Raw genomic sequence first — 6,026 nt, forward strand, 5'->3', positions numbered from 1 at the left:
GTTTTGGATCACGGTCTCAGAGAGTTCAGTTGCCATGGCAGTAGGAAAACATCTCACCTCACAATGGGAAGTACAGAGAGGGGTACAGAAGTGTATCAGGGCAAGACATAAACCCCAAAGGATGTACCCCCACTGGCCTGCTCCAACTGTGTCAGTATTCTATTCAGTGGTTCGTGTGTGTGTGTGTGTGTGTGTGTGTGTGTGTGTGTGTGTGTATGTGTGTGTGTGTGTGTGTGTTTGTGTGTGTGTGTGTGTGTGTGTGTTAGGCCAGAGGTTGACATCTGGCATCTCTCTCAATTGCTTTCCACCTTACTTTTTGACACAGTTTCTTACTGAACCTGGAGCTCACCATTTCATCTAGGCTGGCTGACCAGTAAGCCCCTGGGAGTCTACTCTCTCTTCCTGCCCAGCAATGAGATTGCAGGCCAGCTTGTGCAGAAAGCACTTTACCTAATGAGCCATCTCCCGGCTCCAGGTGATGTGCACTGTAAATCTCTATGGGTGCAGCCCCCAGCCATGCCTAGCGGCCCCTAGCTGCCTCTAGCTGCCTCTAGCCATGCCTAGCGGCCCCTAGCTGCCTCTAGCTGCCTCTAGTCATGCCTAGTGGCCTCTAGCTGCCTCTAGCTGCCTTTGGCCATGCCTGGTGGTCTCTAGCTGCCTTTGGCCATGCCTAGTGGTCTCTAGCTGCCCCTAGCTACCTCTAGCTTCCTGCCTGGGTAGTCCCAGATGATTTCCAAGAGGCCAGTGACTCTTGCTTAGTGCTGCGCTTCAGAAGCTGCTCATCTGTCAGTATTCTCCTCAACTCGATCTACCCTTGGCTTGTAGTGTGTGATTTACAGAATGTGAGGCTTTTCAGTGGTGTAAATTTCACAGCAGAAAAACCCAAGCTATTTATTCTCCACTAAAAGAAAGCAGAGCTCCCTAGAGTGAGAGTGATTTCCATTCTTGAATAATATTCTAGACTGCACTGGAATACTTATTGTGAAAAAGCAGTAACACTGTAGGAATAACAGAGAAACACAGAAAAAAGCTTAAGGGGGAGCCTATTGATCCATTTGTGAACATTTGAACACCTAAAAATAAAACCAAAATTATGGTTAATTAAAATTACGTTGAGCTGTAAAAAGCTAGTTAGTAGTGATAGCCAGAGGACAATAATGAGAATTTCCTTTTTAAATAACAAGACTTACATCTACGCTGTACTTATTCAGATAAATAAAGATGCTCTTCACATTTAATCTTATGAATACACACACAAACACACGACCGTGCACATGCACACTCACATGCACACTCACACACATACATACACAGAGGCAGATGAAAGAGTCAGAGGCTGAGCCGATTTCAGGGATGGATGTCCTTGGCTCCTGTGGTGACCAATGAGCATTCATCATTTGCTAAGTTATACGAGAGTCTGTGGAGCCTTAAGATACAGTAACCCCTTCACTGCTCACATCTCCTAGAATTTTCAGTTAGTAGAGAAACATTGAAGTAGGAATCTGGAAATAAAACTCTGGACAAGGGTTGTGCAAAAACTAGATTTAGCTACCCGTGGGTCTTTTCTGAGCTTCTAGGAGCTACAAGATTCTCAGAAAATGAAACGGCAGGATCCTTTCTCCCTCACATGCCAGCAGGCAGACTCCTCAGCACCTGCTGTAAGCCTGCTACTTGTCTCTACCTGGCAGCAGCAGAACCTAGTGTAAGCGCTATTGACCTTCATCCGACTTTTTACTCCTGATACAAGGAAACTTCCAACCCTCATGCCTTTGTCTCCTTTGGATATGGAAGTGCTTCAAGGACAACCGGGAGCCCAGGGAGGAGTGAGTGGGTTTTAATTTTAAAGAGACCAGAAATGTGTGAATGGGTGTCTGCTGGTTTGCATTTATTTGCTGTTTCCAGCTGCTGTTTCTGGTTGCCCTGGTTACTCCTGTGACTTTGCTCTGGCCCTGTGTGGTCACTCAATAGAACTGCCCATTAGAAGAAAGAAGGAGCCCCAAACCTCACACCTGGTGCCCTTCTAGAGGAAGAGGAGAAAATGCTGTCAATCAGATCCCCAAGGGACTTTGCTGAACCGAAGGATTCCTGGGAGGTGGCAATAAAGGACAGATCATTTATGATACCTGTTGATCTTCAAAGAGAGTAAAATTGGAATAGTTCATGTCTGGGGTTTCAGGCCTGGGCTAAGACTTACGTATTTAATAGTTTTGGAAGGTAAATCACACCAGAAACTTCTCTTGACAGTGTTCCTTGGACTAAGATCGGCTAGAATGGGACTGCTAGGCTGAGGCAAATTTGTCGTTCTGCTGTAGGAATGCAAAAGGGCAACGTGAATACAATTGAGAGGTTTTGAAAGGCATTTCTGTAATAGCAGAACTAGAGACATGATCTTAGAGAGAATAAAGAGGGAAAGCTGAAAGGACTCCCCAGAACTCAGGCAGAGATCGGGGAGCTTCAAAATCAGGAATCGTCGGCTTCCAATCCTGCGTCAAGCAATTCTGCCCAAGTTGACAGCAGGTACATGGAGAGGAGGTTCAGCGTGTTTTCACAAAAGACAGGGGGCTTGCTGAGAAATAGGGCCGCTAAGCGGTGATGCCTGCGTGGTTTCTGTCACACTACGCGGGCTTTTTTTGGAAGTCAGAGAGAAAACACAGGAAGGAATAAAAAGAGTCAAACGCCCTTTTACAATGTTCTCTGTGCTCCTGGACCGGATGGCAGGTTTTCACTTTATGAATAACTGCAGGCTCTGAGATGACTGTTATCTTCATTGAGTCCATGTTGAGGCGGAATTCTACCCAACTGTTGTGAGGCGGAGAGTAGCATGGAGAGTGAGGTCGACATTAGCATATTAAAGAAGCAGTTGGCACAGAGACCTGCAGCTCTTTGCCACACAGGCCAGTATGTACCAAATAGAGCATGAACAGAAAAGGCCCATGCTGTGTGAACGACCCCAAAGCCTGGGACATAAAAATTCCCAGCAGTTTGTACAGCGTTCACCAATGAACCTCTTAATTGTCCTCTCAGCTCTGGCCTCTTTCTGCTCCTGGAAGGACATCATTTCTCCGCAAACTATCTCTGCTTCTGCTATTACCCATGTGTCTCTCTCTGTTCAGGTTTTGGTTCTGGGACACAAGAAGCTGGAAATGGGACACAAGAAGTTGGAAACCCCAGTGGAGACTCACTGGATCCTAAATCCACCAACAGGTGGAGACTGGCTAATCGAAGAGTCTAGTAGGTTCCAGTCAGGCCATACTAAACATGGTTGCTTCCACAAGACGCAAGTTATACTATGGTGACCCAAATGGGAGATGGAGTGGTCATTTCTACCTTGGTGGGATGAGGAGGAAAAGGTGTACAGAGGAGGAACGCTTTCAACTGAGTCTTGAAGGAAGAGTGGATAGATGCCGGGGGTTGGAACACCAGACAAACAACCCGAAAAGTGGCCTGCAGCACAGCCAAGAGCAGCGAACGACAGGCTGGTGTTTGTCACCGTGAGCAGCTTGTATGGCTGGCTGGCTTGGTGTGGGTTGTCAGAAGCAGGCAGGATGTAACAGTAAGCAAGCTGCATGAGAAGCAGGACCTGATCATGGAATTCCCTATTTTGTGTTACAAAGATTGCTTTTTCTTATCTATTCAATAAATGCACAGATTAAAAACCTACCAAATGTGAATTCTCAGGAGACAGATTTGTAGTTCTTTTTGTTGTTGTTCTCATGGGGCTTTTAGTATAAAAGGGACGGACAGACATTAAGCTAATGATCATACAATTATTTAATTGCACACACAATAAGCATCTTCTCTGTGGAAGTTAATGATGTATAGTGGGAGTTGTAACAGGGAAATCTAACTTAGTCTAGGGTCCAACAGTTCCCCAAGGAGGTAACACAAAATCCGAGACCTGTGTAGATACTAGTCAGCTAAAGGAGGCTCATTTGGACACTTTGGAAAGAGGATTTGGACAGATAAGACATGGACAAAGGTCTGGAAACAGTTAGGCGGAGTTTTATAGAAACAGGCAGGTGGGAAAGTCACATGGCCGTATCTTCATCTCAGCAACCATTCTGTCTGCATCGTGAGGAATGCAGGATGGAGAGTGTGGTGGTTGGTTTTATGTTCTGAGGGCAAAGGGATGGCCTGATAGCAGGCCAAGCTTTACTTCTAGGTGTTCCCAGTGGCTGTCTCAGGAAGAGACCAGCATTTGATTCAGTGGATCCAGTGAAGAGTACCACTGAGATGTGCACACAGTATCCTCCAGTCCCCCAGGGGCCCAAGAACAAAAAGGCAGAGGAAGGAGCGAGTGTCTCTCACTTCTTGGGCTGCAACTTCCATGCTCTTGTGATGAGGAGAAGGAAACTACTTGACAGGTAGTTAGGGTGGGGACCTCCAAAATCAACCTGTTCTGTCCTATCCAGGAGCCAGCAATGGCCTTGATTCTATGGCTGTTCTGTCCTGGATGAAAATGCCAGACATGTTTTGGCCAGGAGGCATTGGTTTGGTTCATGTCCTAGGTTATTTATGTATTTATTTATTTACTCTTTCTTCTATAGCATAGCAACCTAATAAATACAGCTGTCTGGAAGCTACACATGAAGAGATTCTTCACTGGTCCTTGAAGACTTGTGCCAGAATCTCAACCCAGTCACCAGGATGGAGAGACATCTTGTCCACTGTGGGGACTTATGGCTGGGCCGGCTGGGCTGACCAGCCCATGTCTCCTTACGTCTCGGCCCAGTCATTTCAAAGACTTAACTGCTTCTTTAGTCAAAAAGTCTTATTAACTCCTGGACAAAGCCCCTCTCTTGAGACCCCCCCTCTACTTTCTATACTTGCTTTCTCTCTATAATAAAGCTCCTTGTTGAACTTATTCTTCATTATTTGTGAAATTCACTCTTTGAGTTTGCAACGCCAGGAACCTGGAATGTCCATTCATCCCATAGAGGTTTTAGCGACTGTGACCCTGACCACTGAGTTAAGCCCACTTGAGACTAGAAAGTCTCTGTCATACTTAGGAGGCCGCCATTTTCCCACCTCACTTGGACATCAGTGCTCCTGGTTCTTAAGGCTTTGGACTCAGAGTGGGATTTACGTGAGATCCACATTTTTTCTTAACTTCTGCTGTTTGGATGGGATGGTATTGTTGGCGTACGTGGGCACCAACTTGGAAAGAACAGATGGTGGGGCTTCCATGCCTCCAGCATCATGTGTCAGGTTCCCACAGAAAACCTTCCCTTATATCTCCAGGCATCATATTGGTTCTATTTCCTTGCAGACTCTTGGCTAACACAGGATTTGTAAGAGGCAGTTTGTGTGACGTTGTGACCCATTTGGTGGGAATGACAAAGTGACAGAATTGTGACAGAGTGGACAGAGGAGATGGAAGAGACTTGGCAGATATTTAGGGCTTCGAACTGGCTATACCTAATGACAAATAAGTTAACTATGGGAACCATGGAGAAAAATGTCGAAAGAGTAATCCTTAGCTATTTGGATGGAGCCCTGTGTGAATGGTAAGATGAGGACATGAAGGACCAGATTCGGTGGGTGGCAGGGGTGAGGGGACAGAATAAGCTTCAGTGTGGATGCCTTTACCTTGAAAGTAGATTGGCAACTGGATGTGAGCATCAAATCTTCAAAAGATTGCAGAGCAAGAGTTCCACAAATAGGAAATGTTAGCAGAGAGGTAGGTGGCGGCAGAAGCCCCAACACCTGAGAACTCTCACAAAGGAATGTGAGCCCAGTGAGAAGACAGGAGAGTCAAGGCCCGAGCCTCTGTGAGAGTGACTGAGAAGCTAGATTCCTGAGGACCAGCAGTGATGCCATGAGGTGGTCCGGGAGACTCTTGGTGCCCTTCCTCCTAACTCCATGACTTTCCTTCTCCTAGGCAAACCCTAATTCAGTGGAAATTCTCTAGCTTCGACCCAGACTGCGTGCCAACCGTCTCCCCATACAGACAGTCAGGAGCTCACACCGCACTCGTGTTTAGAGGCTGTGCAGATGCAGGGAATGACAGAGAAGCCAAGACTAAG

This window comes from Peromyscus eremicus, chromosome 10 (assembly GCF_949786415.1).
Source record: "Peromyscus eremicus chromosome 10, PerEre_H2_v1, whole genome shotgun sequence".
NCBI lineage: Eukaryota > Metazoa > Chordata > Mammalia > Rodentia > Cricetidae > Peromyscus > Peromyscus eremicus.